We start from the raw sequence: 20,311 nt of genomic DNA on the forward strand, positions 1-20,311 counted from the left end.
AAAGTAGTGTATCTCTTTAATCCCAGTAATTGTGTGGCATAGGCAAGTGTATCTCTGAGTTCAAACCAGTGTGTCCTGGTCTACAGAGTTCCAGGAGAGCCAAGGCTACACAGAGAAACCAAGTCTTGACAAGCCAAAAACAAACAAAAACAAGGAAAGAAGGAAAGAAGGAAAGAAGGGAAGGGAAGAAGGGAAGGGAAGGGAAGGGAAGGGAAGGGAAGGGAAGGGAAGGGAAGGGAAGGGAAGGGAAGGGAAGGGAAGGGAAGGGAAGGGAAGGGAAGGGAAGGGAAGGGAAGGGAAGGGAAGGGAAGGGAAGGGAAGGGGAGAAAGAGTGCATCTCTTTCTCTAGTATATAGAAAACACTGTCTAACAAAAAATATGTGATTCTTTCAGGGACCTCACAGTGTTTCCTTAGATAGATAGATCCCACTACACTCTAGGCAAGGATGATTTTTTTTTTCTTTTCTTTCATTGGATATTTTCTTTATTTACATTTCAAACGTTTTCCCCTTTCCCAGTTCCCCCTACCCCCAGAAACTCCCTATCCCCTCCCCCTCCTCCTGCTTCTATGAGGGTGCTCCCTGACCCATCCACCCACTCTCACCTCCCTGCCTCGGCATGCCCCTACACTGGGGCATCGACCCTTCTCAGGACCAAGGGCCTCTCCTCCTATTGATGCCCAACAAGGCCATCCTCTGCTACATAGGCAGTTGGAGCCATGGGTCACTCCATGTGCACTCTTTGTTTGGTGGTTTAGTTCTTGGGAGCCCTGGGGGATCTGGTTGGTTGATATTGTTGTTCTTCCTATGGGGTTACCTGGGGGGTCTGGTTGGTTCATGTCCTTGCTCCTCCTAGGGGGTTGCAAACCCCTTCAGCTTGCCAAGGATGAATATTAAGGTAGATTTTTTTTTAAACTTTGCATAATTTCACTTACATTTTCCTTTCCTCTCCAACTTGCTTTTGGTCATGGGGTTTCACCATAGAAACAGTAACCATAACTAAGACACGTAGCTTTGGTTTTGTTTTTTGTTTTTTTAAATTTAGAGAATACTTTATTAAGTTTCCTTCCTCCCTCCCTCCCTCCCTCCCTCCCTCCCTTCCTCCCTTCCTCCCTTCCTTCCTTCCTTCCTTCCCAAGTCAGAATCTTAGTATATAGCTCTGTCTGTCCTGGAACTCACTATGCAAAACAGGCTGGCCTCAGAACCACAGAGACTGGCCCGCCTCTGCCTTCTGAGAGCTCGGGTGAAAGTGCACAGCATCCCTCCCTGCTTAGTTTCTTTCCTCTTCTTTTTTGCTTTCTTTTGATTTATTTTATGCATATGCGTGCACATGTACACCTGCAGACCAGAATCAGGCATCAGATCCCATTACAGATGGTTGTGAGCCACCATATGGTTGCTGGGAATGGAACTCAGGCCCTCTGAAAGAGTGGACAGTACTCTTAACTGCTCAGCCATCTCTCCAGCCACCACCACCTCCCTCCACCCCACTTAGTTTCTTAATCAAACACATGTGGGTAAGGCCTTACATATTTAATACAGTGCTTTAACCCTAAACCAATGAAAAAGATTGTTAAGTTTCTAGCCCAACATGGCTGTTAATTTCTGTACAATGTCAACGATACACGATAAAACACATTACTTTTCCTCCCCAGAGTTGACTGCACAGTAAAATATGCAAAAATTCAAGTTATAGAAATAGCAAGATAGCTCAGTGGTAAAGGCACTTGAGGCCTGAAGATCCAAGTTGGGTCTCCAGAATTGATCTGGTGGAAGGAAAGCATTGACTTCCTAAGGCTGTCCTGTGACCGCCACACATCTGCTCTAGCATCTGTGTATACACACACACACACACACAGAGTACATGGCACATGCACATATGTACACATTAAAAAAAAAAAACCCTCCAAACCAAAAGTAAATAAATAAATAAACCAGGCATAGGCACACGCAGCTTTTGCACTGGTCCGGTCTCTCCGGAAACCTAGAAACTCTGGGAAGGAGGTAACGGCACAGTTAGCGCTGATGCAGGCTTGCAGCTAACATCCTGTGCTTAGCACATGCAGCCTGCTCTCCCTCAGGGCTTTGGCGACAGGCTGCTGACTTTCCAGACTAAGGCGAGAGGCTTTGGTGGTGCTAACTTCAGTTCCCATAGCTATTAGAGATGTTTTCCACTTCAGCAACAAAACAAAAATAAAACAGTTTTTACTCAATCTTCTTGGGGCCCAACACTCAGGATGCACAAAGCCAGCTCTATACTAAGATAAATATGTGGTCTTGGCTATGTGCAGTGGATTATCCAAGTTCTGAGCTAGCCTATGAACCCATAAAGCAGCTGAAACTCTACACATGTGCAATGAAACAACAACAACAGTCGGAGACACATGCAGCAAGTACACGTCTCAGCGGGATGATGGCTTTTGAGGATGCTGCTGCCTTTATAACATATCCAAAGGGAAACATATTTCGCTCTGTTGGCCAACCAGAGAATGGGAAATGTCCAATCTGCTGCTTCTACTTCCCAAGTTCCACCTCTTCCTCCCAAGCTCAAGTGGATCAAGGAGGGTGGCCGACTGTCCCTAGACACTCGAGAAAGACCATGCCTTGCCCCGAGACCTGCATCTCTGCAACAGACCTCAGAAGCAGTATCCTTACTTGCTTTAAACAGTCTCACTCTGTAGACTTGACAACCTGGCGGCCGGTCTGCGGGGCACACTGTGCTTCTAAATGATAAGTGTGGCACACCAGGTTCCTAAGTATTCCCAGAAGTCAGAACACTGAATCCTGAAGCGGCGTGAGGAGCTGGTCTGCAGATGAGCCTGCACTCTCCGTGTCTCCTTTTATGCCCTTTTCCCCAGAGGTAACCAATCAACAGGCTTCCACTAGTTGCTTAAATGCAATAAAGCAGTTGCTGTTCCCTGAAACCGGTCTTCAGTGTGCTTGCCCTTTGCACTTTTCAGGGGATACTCCGGTAACAACAGCAGGCCTGAAACTCACTGTGTAGAGCAGGCTGGTTGTGAACCCATTTGGTCTGCTCCACAAGTGCTGAGATTAAAGGGATGCCACCACCATACCTATTCAAAATTGCTCTTCCCCTCCTGTCAGCCTCTACGTAGTAAATGAGAGGAAGGAGTTCAGGCGCCCGGCTTTACCTAACTCTTAACACTACAAAAAAGCGTGGCAAGCATCACCTTGGTGCTTGGTGCAGCCACCTCCGATGAAACGTGGTGTCTCTGATGAACTCCCGACATGGCTGCAGCTGCAGTGGGTAACTGATGGGCCAGAGGGATCTGGGTTGTCTGGCTTCACTTCTAGCTCTATGCTGTCTACCTTCAGCAAATCACTTAACTACATCTTCCTCAGCTTCTTCCTCTATTAATATTAACTAATAAATAATAATAATTTTTATAAAGGACTAGCACTCAACAGTCAATTAAAATGAGTTAGCATACATCATAGGTAGAATACCACAATGAACAAACACTTACAAATGCCCAGAAAGAGTTTGTGTCTCTTAAATGTTCCTAAACTCACCCATACATACACATGCATATATTCCAGTAAAACACAGGTTTTCAACTTAAAGGTATAAGTAGCAGACAACAGTAACCTATTTTATCTATGTCATTTTCCTAGTAATATTTTAAACAACAGCATTTGATATCTAAAAAACAAATGCCAAATGCACTGAGGATGAAGTAGGGGCAACCATCATGTAAGTAGGGGCCAGCCAGCTAGCTCAGCAGGTAAAGGTGCTTGCTGCCAAGACTGACAACCCAAGTTCGATCCCCCAGTTCCTATCTGACTCAGCAGTTCAGAGTAACTGCTTTTCTTGTGGAGGACACAAGCCAGCGCACACAGGGTGGCTTATAGCCATGTACAGGCACACATATAATACACATACATACACACAGGCAAAACACTCATACGCTTAAAAAGTAATAAATCTAAAACTTAAAAAACTTGTTTTAAAGCAGCACCAACCCAATGTCCATGAGCAATAGGATGGATAGATTATGGTGAATTCCCACGGACGAAAGCAAAGGGAACAAACACAGTTACAGACAGTAGTACGAATAGATTATAAAAACACACAGCCCCAGTTTGGCAGTTTAAAAAAGTATATGGTAAACTTATAAAGGAAAGCAATAAACAAGTTGCCATTTTCATCACAAGATGGCTCAGTGGGTAAAGGCCCTTGCTATCCAAGTATGACCAGCTGAGTTCAATGCCCCCAACCCAAAGCACAGACAGACAGACAGACAGGGAGGAAAGAACCAACTCCATAGGGTTGTCCTCTGGTCTCAACCGTGCGCGCGACTACGTGCACACATCATGCTCCATCCACATAAATAACAACAATGATACTAATATTACTAATCATTTTTAAAGTAGAGCTTGTAATCACAGCACTCAAGAGGCAGAGGAAGGAGGACTACTCCAAGTTCAAGGCCAGCCTGAGCTATATAATGAGCTCCAGGCCACTAGGGCTACACAGTAAGACTCCATATTAAAAAAAAAAAAAAAAGGAAAAGAAAAGAAAATTAATTCTGTAAAATTCAGGCTATGGATCTACAGGTGACAGAAGAAAGATGGACAAGGAAGAGGCAAAGTGGTCATTAAACTGTCCCTCTGCTGCATGCATTTCTTGCCACAGACAATTTTTTATGAGATGCTGGAAGGAGGAGGGTAGTGAGGAAATTGGCCAGAACTAGAAACCAAAACAAACCAGGACTGTGTCTGTGGGTTTGTGTGCACATAAGAGCCAGGGTCGGCCAGTAAAGGGCACTGCATCTGGAACTGGAGCTGCAGAGGGTTGTGAGCTGCCATGTAGGCAGGCATGGGATCTGACTCAGTCCCGTCAGACAGTAAGTGCTCTCTCCCTCTCTCAGCAGTCACCCCTCTAGCCCACCAGACTGTTTGTTGGTGGTGGTCCTTTTTGTTTGTTTGTTTGTTTGAGACGGAGTTTCTTTGTGTAGTGCTAGTTGTTCCAGAACTCATGGTCTCAAACCCTAGAGATCTTCCTGCCTCTGCTTTCTGAGTCTGGGATTACAGGCAGCAAAGGCCACCACTGGCTGTCTCAATAAATAAATAAATAAATAAATAAATAAATAAATAAATAAATAAATAAATAAAATCAAGAAAAATACCAGGTAAAAATAATTCATTCATAATTTTTTCACTCTCATTCTCTTTCAAGATAGGAGTTTCACCCTATAGCCCAGGGTAGCCTCAAATTCTCAAACCTCCTGCTTAAGCTTAAGGTACTGGCAGTAACTACAGTATGCATGTATACCTGTATACAGTAACTACAGGGTGCATGTATACCCGTATACAGTAACTACAGGGTGCATGTATACCTGCATACAGTAAACACCATACCAGGCTCTCAGTGAGAACTTAACAGTGCAAAAGGTTTACCCTGTATATATTGACGAGACTGTAATAAAGTTGTTTAGAAAGTTAGGAATGAAGTTTTAAAAATTTCCCTACTATTACATAGCAGCTAATAAGCAGCCACAATGACTAGGGACCTCATCTCATCCCAGAGCCTTTCAATTCTTATTTCATGGACGCTGCGGGAAAACTGGCTGCTTGTGACCACAGAAAAAAGTTTCTTAACAGGAAAACTATCCTTTTGTGAACATTTGTAATCCTAGTACTCGAAAGGCTGAGGCAGGAGGATGGAGAGTTTGAGGCCAGCCTGGACTGTGAAGACACCATTTCAAAGACCAAGCCATACCAAACATCTCCCTATCCCCCTCACCAAAACCCAACCAAAACCCACATACTTTGGAGTACTAAAGACAACACAGCGAACAGCTTTGTAGCCGAAATTAATGAAGAAATTTCATATATATTCTTTAATTTGGTTTAACAACTTGTGCAAGGAAAATTGAGATGTACCTATTTTACAAGGGGAAAAAAACCCTCATTGGGGGCTTGAGAGATAGCTCGGTAGTTAAGAGCACCCACATGGTGGGTCACCATTGTCTGTAACTCTAGTTCCTGGGAGCTGGCACCCTCACACAGACATACATGCAGGCAACACTAATGCACATAAAATTAAAAATAAATAAGTAATTTTTAAAAATCCCCTACAAAACCCAAAGTGGGGGCCCACAGAATTTAAAGGATCTTTTGAAATCACATGTTACAGGTGGGAAACCTAACTAAGCCTTCTTTTTTTTTTCTCCTGTTTTTCTTTTGTTTCTTTTTCTTTTATTCTTTTTCTATCCTCTTCCTCCTTCCCCTCCCCCCTCCTACCCCTCCTCCCCATCCTGCTCCTCCTGCTTTCTTCTTCTTCTTCTTCTTCTTCTTCTTCTTCTTCTTCTTCTTCTTCTTCTTCTTCTTCTTCTTCTTCTTCTTCTTCTTCTTCCTCTTCCTCCTCTTCCTCTTCCTCCTCTTCCTTCTTTCTTCTTCTTCTCCTTTTTGAGTCAGAATCTCAATAACCCAGTCTGGATTATAACTCAATATGTTGCCCAGACAGTCTCAAACTTTTGACGTCTCTTTTACCTCAGCCTCCTAAATGCAGAGATTATAGGTGTAAGCACCACACAGGGCTCTCAACCTATTTTGCAAACACTTTTTATTATGGATATTTTACACACATGCACACATGAGCAGGCATATTGGTACAATAAATGTTATATAACCAACATGAAGTTTCAGCAAATTACTCTGATCAATTTTAGGTTAAAAATAATTTAACTATTTTAAAGATAATCCCAAATAGTACATGAATTCATTCATCAGTATTCATTTTAGTATGCATATCTAAGTGGCAACAGTTATCGTTAATGGTTTAACAATACAATACTAACATACTAAGGTTCCTTAGACTCATCAAATAATTGGTCAGTCCTTACATATTAATTATCCTTTTGTTTTTTAAAAAATTCAACACAAGCCGGGCAGTGCTCACCCATACCTTTAATCCCAGCACTCAGGAGGCAGAGGCAGGTGAATTTCTGAGTTTGAGGCCAGCCTGGTCAACAGAGCAAGTTCCAGGACAGCCAGGGCTACACAGAGAAACTCTGTCTCAAAAACAAAAACAAACAAACAAACAAAAGAATCCAACACAGAATTTATAGTAAAACAAGATCCATAAGGTCCACTGCATTTGCTTGACTCGTTTCATCTGCTGTTTTAAACAAATTCTCTTTTTTCTTTCTAGTAATTTGCTTGTTTAGGAAACTTCCTTCTTTGTCCCTTCTATTTCCACCATTTGGGAATCTCCAGAGCTTTAACTTCTGATGTTTGGTTGTGAGCCTGAGCCTGTAAGAGCTGCGCTGTCGCTCAGCCCTGTAGCTCTAACTTTTATTATCATGTAAAAAGATTAATTACTCGACTTAACAAATCACTTCTCCATTCTCTTGTCCTCACACTTTCACTTTGGGGGTAGGACAGCCGGGCTGGGCGATTATAGGTAACAAGACAGGATTGCAATTTAAAGGGGGGGGGGAACCCCAACCCCAAATGGATTTGTCTTGAAGAATGAAACCCAAACCCAAAAGAAAACAGGTGAAATTAGCCATTGAAATGACCGCCCTGTGAATCAACCCTTTGCCCCCTACATCTGGCAGCACTTAGCTCCCCCAGGGCACGCTTGGTGCCCTAGGGCGCTGCTACACATGTCTGACCAGCCGGGTAACAACAAAGCACACAGAGGCTATAAAAAGAGACAGCAGGTAACCATCAGGCCTGCGAAAGGCACAGGCTGTCTGACAAGACACACACAGGAACCAACTGGTTATTCCCATGGCTGGGCAGTCCTGGGCGGAGGGCTCTATTCTGTACTCACATTCTGCAGCGTGCCTGGTTCAGTCACCGGGTGACTTCCTTGTTTTGATCAGGTCCACAAACCCTCCCTTTTCTTTCTGATACTCAGTGAAAAGCATCAGAAATGAGCTACATAAAGCTCCTTTGTATTCTTGCCAAAAACCCATCCAAAAACTCAGCTGTACTGATGTCTGGACGGTACGCCCAGACTGTGGAGGAAGCAAGGGTACCAGAGTACTCTGCGAACGTTTTAGTTTTGGATTTAAAAAAGAGACAGCATGCAGGAATGGCATCTTCTACTTATAATCATTTTACAACTTAAATGAACATAGTACTACAGTTTTAAATATGACTCTTGCCTAAGTGAGCTTTTCATAATTATAACTGTGAAAACAGACCTGGCCTGCCTTCCCCAGAACCTAAAGCCTTCTTTTAGAACTTCAAGTGGGCAGTGGCTCCCATTTTCCACCAAGACCACTGTAAACATATCCAAATTGTTCCTTCCAAAGCGACCTTTCCGAGGTGGGCATGATCTCAGCTCTGACGCTACAGCTTCAGGAGGCCCTGCCTCACTAAGAAGTAATTCAGAGCTGGACATATCAGGGCTCCAGCAGGCCGGAGGGGAGACAGTCTGGAGCTAGTGGATCTTTTCAATGATTTCAAATCATGACGTCTGTTAACAAACCTACTATAAGCTGGGGCGTGGCTATGGACAGCCTTTCCTTTTGGTGGAGTACTTTTGAATTATGAAGCTTTGAAGACTTAAGGCAACGCTTTCCTAAACTGTCACTCACTCTTTACTGTTTAGCACGATTTCTTAAACTATGCAATGGAAATGTGTTTTTAATACTCGCACACACATACACACTCGCATGCAGGAGAGTGTGCTCAATTGTAGAATTCAGACATTCTTTAACAAATGGATCGCATACACTTAAATATTTGGAAAAGCTAAATTCATTTTCATTTTTAAGTATAAAAGAAAATGAAATGAAAACTTGCTTAAGGAATGGAATTATTTCCTGTTAATTGCTGTTGCTCTCTTGCATCTAAATTAAGATAGAAGACAGAAAGGTAATTTCTGACTGCATCACTGTAGCTCACAACTTCCTTACAAAACCTGACACAGAGCCGGGATGTGAATAGACAGATACCTTCAGGATGAAGAAGAGATGGCTCGAAGGGTAAAGTGCCTGCTCAAACAAGAGCACCTGAATTCCTATTCCCGGAACCCGCGTAAAAGCTAGTGTAGTAACCCACATCTATAACCCAAGGATGGGGGAAGGAGAGTGGAGACAAGCAGATCCTAGGGGCCCCTGGCCAAACAGGGTCACTGAGAGACTCTGTCTCAGAGCATAACCCAGAAAGCAATGAAGGAGGATGCTCAACACTGATTTCTGGCCTCCACACCCTGGTGCACACCAGAGCACATAGACACACAAATAGAAAAATACTTCTGTAGGTGTAGTTTTTTTTTTTTCAAAACCTACTTTATTTGGGGTTCTTAAATGCTTCAACCTCCCTTCTAGCCCATAGATAAAAGGTAGAGGAGAAAAGGTTCATAGAAAAGGGGGTTTGTGGATCTGTTTAGAAGTAGTCCCTTGGGGCAATTGCACTCTTCAGAATACCAGCAGTTCAGTTCAATAGCAAACACCAAACACAAATCAGTAGCCGAGGCTTGATCCAGCAGAAACCACAAGGCTTCTCCAAATCTGCATGAGTCAGCAGAAGTAGCCAAGATACCCAGAATGCTGACAAGTTCTGTGGCACGTTTCTCTCTACAAATTGAAGCCCAGCGAAGCTCTGCACCGCGTAGCAATGCAAGAGCGTCCTTTCTCTGTCTGTGGGTTTCACTTATATTCTTCCTAAACATCACAAGTCCTCTCAAGTGTCTGTTTTCAGAAAACCATCACATGCCCTCTCACAAGACAGTGTCCAGAAAAACATAACGTGACACAACTGAGTTGTTAAGAAGCCAGACACATCCACTTCACACTTAGAGTTAATGAAGACCAAGGCTTATGGGTTAAGGATACAACTAGGGGGTTAGGGAAGAGTGTCCCTTCTGTGACATGGTAGCAATATTGTGTCCACACACCCTTGGAACTTCTTATTTACATCTGCACTAGTTCATTTCCTCTTCTGTAATTTAAAAAGGGAGGGAGGGAGGGAGGGAGGGAGGGAGGAAGGAAGGAAGGAAGGAAGGAAGGAAGGAAGGAAGGAAGGAAGGAAGGAAGGAAGGCAGGCAGGCCAGCCGGCCAGGAGTGGTGGTGCATGCCTTTGATCCTAGCACTCAGGAGGCAGAAGCAGGTGTATCTCTGAGTTCAGCCTGGTCTACACAGTGAGGGAGTTCCAGGTCAACCAAGGCTACATAGTGAGACCCTGTCTTAAAAAACAAAAAATAAAAAATAAATAAACAGGCTTTACTGAGATACGGTCCATTTCTCATAGTCTCTCTTTGCCTGAGTGTTAAATAAGCAAGGATGAAAAGACACTGGTGTTTTATATGTCATAGTTCAAGTTTTTGTAGGTATATGTTTTCCCCCAAACATAAACATTTAAAAAAAAAAGAGGTAACTATTTTCGATTATTAGCAGTTGTAAACTGAGGGGTCTGATTGAACATCTCCTGGCATTTCTGATAGGAAGATTTATAGAGGAAAACCAGTTTGTTTTGCTGTGAACTGTCTGACAGATTGAGATATATAAACATCAGGAATTATGATAAAAAAGTAATTTTTTAGGAGTGAAAAGGAGTAATTAGGAATTTAGGAGTAATTTTTAGGAATTCATTATAAATATGAATTCAGTTCAGTAACTTCTGAGCATTGCTGGGTATGGTGGCTCATGGTGGCCATGGCATTACTAGCCTCAAGAGCTTCATCTGCCTACCTCTGTCTCCAGAGTGCTGAAAGGCCTTCATATATATTTTTAATGATCTTAAATTTTATTTCTGAGACAATGTCTCATTCTGTAATCCTTGCTAGCCTAAAGCTCATTATGTCATCCTGACTGACTTCAAATATGCACAGTATTCTTCCTGCTTCCATTTCCCAAGTACTGAGAATGATAGCCATGAGCCACCATACTCAGCAAATGCTCTTAAGTTACTGAACTGAATTCATACTTATAATGAGATTAAAAACATGTGACCCGGGGGCTGGTGAGATGGCTCAGTGGTTAAGAGCACCGACTGCTCTTCCAAAGGTCCTCAGTTCAAATCCCAGCAACCACATGGTGGCTCACAATCATCTGTAATGAAATCTGATGCCATCTTCTGGAGTGTCTGAAGACAGCCTCAGTGTACTTACATATAATAAATAAATAAATAAATAAATAACCAAAAACCATGTGACCCTTGCCTTTTCACTCCTGAGAAATTACTTTTCTATCGTAACTCCTGATGTTTATATATCTCAATCTGTCAGACAGTTCACAGCAAAACAGCTGATTTTTCTCTATAAATCTTCCTTTCAGAAGTGTCCATGACATTACTGAGAAACCAAGGACCAGATTGCAGACCACAGACAGGATGAGGTCATTAACCCCGCCCCCTCCCCCCCCCCCGGGGGGGGGAAGTGGGTGAGCTCGAACATCTGTAGAAAAGATCTTTCCTCAGGAGAGTCCTTAAGAGTTTTCTGCCCAGAGCTCTATCCATTTGCCAAAGGCCTCTTGAACTGAGCTCCAGATTTTCACGGTGGCTCACAGGGCTGCAAGCCTGGCTCCACCTCTGCCGCCTGCTATGGCTCCATTCTTGCGGCTCTCACTGCCCTCCAGCTAAAGGGGCCCCTTCTGATCCTCAGACACACTAAGCCCTTCTGTCTCTGTCTGCCCTTTCACCAGCTCCTCACAGCCCTGGCTCATTCACATCTCTCAGACCTCAGCTCAAATGTCACTTCATCAGTGAGGCCTCTGGACCATCCTCTGCCGGGCTCTTCTCAGTTCCTCTTACCCTCTCTGCTCTGTTTCCCTGGAAGTCTTTCATCCGTTCTGTAGTTGTGTCCTGCTGCCCCCACCCCCCCACCCCACCCCACCCCCACCCCCACCCCCCCCCCCCCGCGGAATGCTGCACCTCCAGCAAGCACTTGAATCCAACCCTGGGGGTGCAAGTGTTGGGAATCTCTCTCTCTCTCTCCAGTCTCATAAAATCCTGAATACTTTGTACCTGAAATTTCCTTTAGAGTCTAACTTTAGAATTTCGTGCTTTACCTTCTTGTTAAAGGGGCTATCCACATGCCCAGAGGCAACAGTGGGTTTTGTTTTTGTTTTTGTTTTGTTTGAGACGAGTTTTCATTATATAGTTCCTAGCTGGTCTGGAACTCACTATGTCAGCCAGTCAAGACTTAAACTCATAGCGACCCACTGGCCTCCGCCTTACAAGTATGAGCTACCACACTTGACTTATGAACACATTTCAAAGATGATTATATTATAAAAAATAAGGGGTTGGAAAAAGAGCTCTTGCTCCGGTTCCAGAGGACCCAAGTCTGGTTCCCAGGACCCATCTGGTAGCTCATAACTATCTGTAATTCCAATTGCAAGGGATTAGATACCTTCCTCTGACCTCTAAGGGCACCAAACACGGCTGTAATGCATATACATATCTGCAGGCAAAACACTCATACACAAGAATACAATTAAAAAAAAAAAAACAATAAAATCACAGGAGTGGGGGAGATGGCTTAGTTGGTAAACACATGTGCTGCAATCATGAGGACCTGAATTCAGAACCTGCCACCCAATTTTTAAAAAGCCAGCAGTAACAGCACACACCTCTAATCCCAGCACCGGGGGGGGGGGGGGGGACAGAGACAAGAGGATCCTCAGAGCTCCGGGGCCACTCACCCTAGCTGAACTGATAAACTGTAGGTTTAATGAGAGACCCTGTCTCAAATAATAAAGTGGAGAGTGACTGGGGAAGATATCTGATTTGATTTCTGGGCTTTACATATACGTGCCCACACATGCACAAGCATACACACACCTTACACCTACATGAGTGTGTATAGACACTACACACACACACACACACACACAAAACCTGTGGGTCCAATTTCCAGTACCTCCTCCAGAAAGAAAGAAAGAAAGAAAGAAAGAAAGAAAGAAAGAAAGAAAGAAAGACAGAGAGAGAGAGAGAGAGAGAAGAAAGGAAAGGAAAGGAAAGGAAAGGAAAGGAAAGGAAAGGAAAGGAAAGGAAAGGAAAGGAGAGGAGAGGAGAGGAGAGGAGAGGAGAGGAGAGGAGAGGAGAGGAAAGGAAAGGAAAGGAAAGGAAAGGAAAGGAAAGGAAAGGAAAGGAAAACTCTTGCTTAAAAGCTTGTGGCAGATACAGTGGTGTGCGTGCCTATAATCTCAGCATAGGAAGACTGCTATGTGGTTGAGGCCAGCCTAGGCTACAGAGACTTACTTCCAGGCTAGCCAGACTACAGAGTGGCCCTGTCACCAAAAAAACAAAACTAGAAAACAGAAAGATCTCAACAATGATTGTTACAGGTAAGAGCATGGTACGAGGAGGAAGAAGCAGTGGTATTGCTCATGAGAAACAGGAGGGAGAAAGTCAGGAAAATGGACACCTACACCATCCATAGCACAATGGTCTGGCATCTCCAATAGACAAACCACAAAGGAAATAAAGAGGCAGGAGAAAGAACCTAATGACTAATCACATTCACTAATGAGTGGCTGTGTTTCCTTTTAGACCTAGCAACCATTCTATGAAAAGACAATCAAGGAAATCTAGACATTGACATAATGGTTATGAAGAATATTCTCAAAAACAGTAGGGTTTAATGATGGTACATGTGTGAATATATACATTACACAATACACACATACACACAGTGTGAGGTAGTGTGTGGTGTATGTGTTTGTGTGTTCACATGTGTGTGGGATCACACTTCTATGGAGGCATACATGCACATCTGTGCATGAAAAACTCAAGGTTGATGTTGGATGTCTTCCTTAATTGCTCTCCATTTCATTTTTTTAAGGATTTACTTTTATTTTGTGTATGTATATGTGTATGTGCATATGCATGCAGTGCCTGTGGAGGCCAGAAGAGGGCATCAGATTCCCTGGAGCTTGAATTACAGGCATTTATGAGCCATTTCCAGTGGGGGTGCTGGGAGCTGACCGCTGGTTCTTTGCCAGAGCAACAGGTGCTCTGAGCTTCTGACCCATATCTCCAGCCCCTATTATATTGAGGCAGGGTCCCTCACTGAACCTGAGCTTGCCAATTCCTCCTAGGCTAGCTAGTCTCTGCTTCCTGAGTGCTGGGATTGCAAATAGCTGCAATGCCTGGATGTTATGGGGGTTCTAGGGATCCTGACTCCAGCCCTCTCCCTTGAGCTGCAGTAACCACTGAGCCATTGTCCCAGCCCCTATAATAATACGTGTTTTAAAGTACATATATTCTGATATATTAGAAATGCCTACTAAAATATTTACAGACATAATAACACACCTAACACTGCATGCACAAAATATTTACTGGGGAGGGGTATAGGGAACAGATGTGTGTATACATGGTAGAGATTACAATGGCTTGTGGAATTTCCTTTTTTTGTTGTTTTGCTTGTTTGTTTTTAGGGGCTCAACAAAAATTTTTAATTACATTTCAAAGATTTCACACAGTGCAACAGTGAATATTCGCAGCCAATCTCCTCGAGTCCATGGCTATCAAATGCTGAATTGCGTGCATTCTTTCCCATGTGCCTGCATCCAGCCTTCCCGCCTTGCCGAGTTTCTGATTTGTGTTATGGACCAACGGGTTGAAATTTCTAGCTGTTTTGGTCTCCAGTTTTGGAAAAATGGCCACCCACTGGCCCATCTTCACCAAGGCCAATCCTGGTCCCTGACCTTGGGAAGTAGGGGTCTCAATGGGAATGCCTTTACCTTTATATCCATAGTCCTTTCAAACAGAAGGGGAAAGAAGGAAAGGGAGAAAGAACAAGAAAATCAAGCTGGGAAGAAGTAACCTGAGGCATGAAAGGCAGGAAGACCAAAGAAGAGCAGAGACCTCCAGTCACAAAAGTCTTGATAGGAAAAGCTTGGGGGGGGGGGGCTTGCTCTACTGTATTTACTTACTCTCAGTAAAGTGCAGGAAGTGGGGCCCCGCAGCATCCTGTAAACCTGGAACTCGGGAGGTGAAGATAAAAGAGTTCAAGGCTATCCTCTGCTGCATAGTGAATTCAAACCCAGCCTGGGACCCGGTCTCAAAAAACAAACAAACAAACAAACAAACAAAAACCAAACAAACTGCTGAGACAAACCAGCTCAGAAGGAGACAAATAGACCACAGCGAGTAGTAGGAGAGGAAAGTATGATCAGAGTTCAGACTCAGGAAGAAGAGCGCTCTCTTGGCATCTCAGATCGTAACTTTTAGTGTACTGTCCAAGTACCAGTGTCCACGCCTCAGTCTCACCTTTAAAATACATGATCGCTAGCTTTCATACGTTTGCTTCAAATTCCACTAGAACCAAACTTACTCTTTGAACCCTTCAAGATTAGCATGCACACATATACATGCTCGTGGGCCCAGTGTATCTTAACTGAGCTACCTCAGGCTGTAAGAGATAGCTTGGCATGGTGATAAGGTGGAGGTGTTTATGGCCAAATCTCTGGGTCTGGCTGAAAACCGAGAGCCACTTTTTATTTGATAGGACTTTAATATAGGGATACAGTAGAGTCACCTGCTCACTGTTGGTGTGGATCATGTATCAGGAGGCACTAGCCTTTGCCATGGTGAGGGTCTGGAGGCCAACGTTTTCCTGACCAGAGAGGTCATTGGCTGGGCTTCCTGGCTTTGGTTTCTCTCAGCCCCTCTCATTTGTAAAGATGTCTTTGGCATCCAGGATTGGTAATGCTCTCAGCAGGTAACCAGAGACCATTATGAGGTGGGTGTTTTCTCTGGCTACATTTATATTCCTCCCCTTTTTGGTACTAACCCAAGTGTTCTTAATTTGAATTAAGAGTGATTAAAGTAGAGATACACAGGTCCTTGGTAAGCACAGCCAAGCACTATAGCTGGAACGCAGGGCTTGATGTATGCTAGGCAGGCCCTCTGACACTAGGCTGCAACTTCAGATGCTTCATTATAGAAAATATCAAACATATGCAGACTGGGAGGATTTTACAGCGAACACTCATACCTCCTGGGCTCTCCCACATTTCATTGGACTCCATCTTTAGGGCATCTTCACATCCACCTACCTATCAGCCCACCTTTTCTGCTGTTCTGCCCTTAACTCCTGACCCTCCTGGCCTCCCAGGTGCTCCACCCAGCTTTTCTTGTCCCTCTTTCAGAGTGCACTTCAAATAAAACTGAAGAGCAAGAGGGCTTGCCACTGGAAGGGTCCGACTCATACTTACAGGTCAGTACGCAGGGGTGGGAGGTAAATTATCACAGCACACGCAGGCACAAATCCTAAGCGCACCATCTGGTGAGTTCTGGCCACATCCGGCTATGTTTCCCCATCCCGGCACCCTCATTCATAGGACCCTCGGAAGTGGGGATCCGATGCTGCCACGGGAGGACAGGGCCTGGAGTGACTGTAACAGTTCCCAGTGGGATGACGCCGCTGAGGCGTTTTCTCAGATCACAGTAACAGGAAAGAAAAACTCCAGCCCCTGAGCAGTCACCGTAACGGTTTTCCTACTTGACTGTGTACCAAATCTTCATTTCAAAACTTCTACATTAAACTGAAATGAAATTCATGACTTCTGACTGGTTCTAAGCAAGGAGACTTTTTTCCATAACCTTTTATCAAGGCAAAACCTACAAGAATAACTAGTATAGAGGAAAATAATGATGAATGCATTTAAAAGAGACTAAAAATAATTCACATAGGGAATGCAATTATGTTTAATTACATTGGCTGGTAATATTCACCCTGCAATCTTAAAGGCAAGTGCTTGAAACATATTCCATGCTAGGAAAAGCCCCTGTCGATTACACAGCTAAAAAGCATATATTTGCTTAATATCGGGATTTTCATGATTCCAAATGTAACGCAATCCAGGTTTCAGAAATTAATAACTATTATTTCTTAGGCATGCAAGCAAACCGGGAAGAATATCAAGGATATTCTTCGGCTATCCGAAAACTACCAACAAACACCATCTCTTCTCTTATTTGTTTAATAACTGCTGTCACTCTTTGGTAAGCAGCAATCAGAAGATGTCAAACAAATTCTGCCTTTGCTGTGAGTCCTGATAGATGCCTCTGCTTGTTTTTATTAAAAACAAAACAAAACAAAACTGTTCCCTGCAGTAATTACCAAGCCTGGCGAAGTGGGGGCACTGCTGGGATGTGCAGCAGCCCGTGGGCAAGCAGAGATGCAGGGAGGAAACCACAGAGCAAATGTGAGTGCCGGAACACATTTTTCTCTGGCTCCCTTGGGGATCCTGTGACTCTGAGTCTTGGATTCCCTTAAAGGGAAAAGCAGGAGGTACTCATGGGGGCAGGGTGGGATCGTGTTTATCAGTCACAACAGTTCATCTGGGCCCAGGTCCAGGTAGTCTGCATGTCTAAATTTGATGAAATATAGGCGCCACCAGGTAACAGTAGTGGTCACGGAGCTTGCCAGAAACCTGTAACTCAAAACTAAAAAATGAAATTAAAAGACTACTTAGGCAGGCAATTTCTTTCTTCGGGATGCAATAATTGCAAACTACAAAGTGGGAAGAACAGGCAAGGCTTTGTGTGTATTTTAAGGCTTCTTCTTAATGTAACGCAACATCTGGGCCAGAAAAACATATATAAATATTTTCCAACTTGCATTTCAATATGGAACTGGGATGTGTCAGCAGGCCTGCCCTCCCTTCCTTCTTTCCTCACAGTCTGGACAGTTGGGCCTGTGGTGGGAGCAGAGGCCGGGGAGGTCTCGGGTGTATCCGGAGGGCAGGTACATGGGGCAGTGGTTAGGGAGCAACAGACTGACCCTGTCCTGTCAATAAACCTTAACCCCTACCCTCAGGCCCCGAGCTGCCTCGTCCCTGTCTAGCCTTTTCTGTAATTGCTCTAAAAATGACTCTTCAGTTAAAAGTACCTTTGTGTAAACACCCCACAGGAACTGACAGTCATCAGAATTAGCACTCAGTCCTAGTTTTTAAGAAGTACAAGAAAACTCTTTCATTATGGTGGGACTCTGAAAAAAGGGATTTCAACTGACAATACTCAAGGATCTTTAGCTTTCCCTGCAGGTGACATCAATTTTGACTTTTAAGACTGTTTACAATGAAACGTGAAATCTTTTGATTAAGTTATTTGAGAGTAAAGACGGAGAAGTGATTCCCCCTCCAGATCCAGACTGCTGCTCTTCAGCATCCTATAGAGTCGGAGTCTCCTGTCTCTTTCCAGTCCATGAGGCCTCTCTAGAAATTCTAAAAAGGATCCATGTCCTTCTTACCTACACATGAAAATGCAAACAAACAGATAACTGAAACACGGAGTTGCCAAGTTCTGGACTAAATGTTTATGCTATTGATGCTTGAAACAGGCTCAGAGTAACCCAGGCTACACATGGATTTCAGTGTAGCTGACGGTGACCTTGAACTTCTGATCCTCTTTCTTCCACCTCCCAATATGGAGTACCCACACTGCAGGCATGAGCCACCACACCTGGTTTATATGGTGTTGGGGATTGCACACAGAGCTTTGTGCAAGGCTGGGCAAGCACCCCACCCACAAGTTACACCTCCAAGCCCCTGCTGTGGTTGTTTTAATTTCTATTTGGTACTATTGTCTATATGTGTGTATATGATACATACGTGTATATGGGAATGCAGGAAAGCATGTATCGTGGTGCACGTGTGGAGATCACAGGACAACTCCCAGGGGTCAGCTTTCTCCTTCTTGTAAGGACTGAACTCAGGTTATCAGGCTTGTGAGACAAGCACATTTACCTACTGAGTCATCTTGCTAACCCTGTTGTTTTTAAGTAACAGATCAATTCAGTCTTGCAGAAAAGAACAAAATACATTTTCATCGTTTGTGGCTTCATATGTGTGTGTGTGTATAAATTTATATCAACATAATTTTTTGACTCCCTGGAAGCAATTCTCAGAGCCACTAAATTATTACTTTCCTACTGACAAAACAGGAAAGCCATTTGTTGTCAATTTTACAAAAGGCAACCAGACCTCAATTTTGCAAATCTCAGGTTCTCTTCTGATTGAGTATAGGCTAATTTCTGCCATTTAAAATGATTTATTTAAACAGCTCAAATTAAATAATTCTCCAGTGATTTTTGTTGTTATTCCTGTGGTACCAGGGACTACACATGCTGCAAGCACTCCAGTCCTAGCTGGGTCCCCCCAGTGCTCTCTCGCCCACTCGAGCTCTCTCTTTCTCTCCTTTTTTTTTTTCTTTTTTCTTTTTTAAGAGTTGGGTCTGGGTGGGGTGGTGGTGGTAGGGGGAGGGGGTTTTCGGAGGGGAAACCAGGAAAGGGGATAACATTTGAAAGGTAAATAAAGAAAATATATAATTTAAAAAAGAAAGAAAGAAAGAAAGAAAGAAAGAAAGAAAGAAAGAAAGAGAGGAAGGAAGAAAGAAAAAAAAGAGTTGGGTATCATTAAGTTGTTCATCCCAGGCAGGCTATAAACTTGTGATCCTCCTACTTCAGCCTCCCAAGAAACTGGGATTATAGTCCTCTACCATCCAGTCTGGTGCTCTGGCTAGTTTCATGTAAACTTAGCACAAGCTAGAGGCATATCTAAAAAAATGAATCTCACTTGAGAAAATGCCTATATAAGTTTGGCCAATAGGCAAATCTGTGGTGGGCTTTCTTGCTTCGTGATTGATGTGGGTAGGCCAAGTCCATTGTGTACAGTGCCATCCCTGACTAGGTGGTCCTGGGTTCTATAAGCAGGCGGAGCAAGCCATGAGGAGCCAGTAAGCAGCACCCATCTATGGTCCCTGTGTCCGATCCTGCCTCCAGGTTCCTGTCCTGACTTCCCTGGATGATGCACTCTAAGCTGTACAATGACATAAACGCTTTCCCTCCCCAACTTGCTTTTGGGCATGATGTTTTATCACAGCTATAGAAAAGTAACTAAGGGGGGGCTGGAGAGATGGCTCAGCGGTTAAGAGCACTGACTGCTCTTCTGAAGGTCCTGAGTTCAAATCCCAGCAACCACATGGTGGCTCACAACCATCCCTAATGAGATCTGGCGCCCTCTTCTGGAGTGTCTGAAGACAGCTACAGTGTACTTACATATAATAAATGAATAAATCTTTAAAAAAAAAAAAAAGAAAGACAAATAACTAAGACACCTGGCTCCCTAGAGATACACTACTAACTACTAGAGATACACTACTAAGTACTAGAGATACACTACTAAGTACTAGCAACATAAAAGAAAGTCTCCTTTGCTAGTCAATTTTCTCAGCAGTGCACTGTCGCATTGAAGTGTCCCTTGTATTCCCATGTGTTAAAGGCATGGCCATCAGCCTGTGGTGGTACTGGGTTGTAGTAGAAGTGGTGGCCGTATGTAAAGATGTTTGGTTATTGAGGATGTGTGCTTAAATGACAT

At 43.7% G+C, this 20,311-nt stretch overlaps 1 protein-coding gene across 5 annotated transcripts in view; it reads right to left on the reverse strand.

Annotated features, from left to right (window-relative positions):
- Metap1d (methionyl aminopeptidase type 1D, mitochondrial) overlaps positions 1-20,311 on the reverse strand; it is a 76,335-nt gene that overhangs the window by 33,476 nt on the left and 22,548 nt on the right. The gene's annotated exons all lie outside the window — the stretch shown is intronic.

This window comes from Mus caroli, unplaced genomic scaffold (assembly GCF_978045245.1).
Source record: "Mus caroli unplaced genomic scaffold, Mus_caroli_1 scaffold_2, whole genome shotgun sequence".
Classification (NCBI taxonomy): Eukaryota; Metazoa; Chordata; class Mammalia; order Rodentia; family Muridae; genus Mus; species Mus caroli.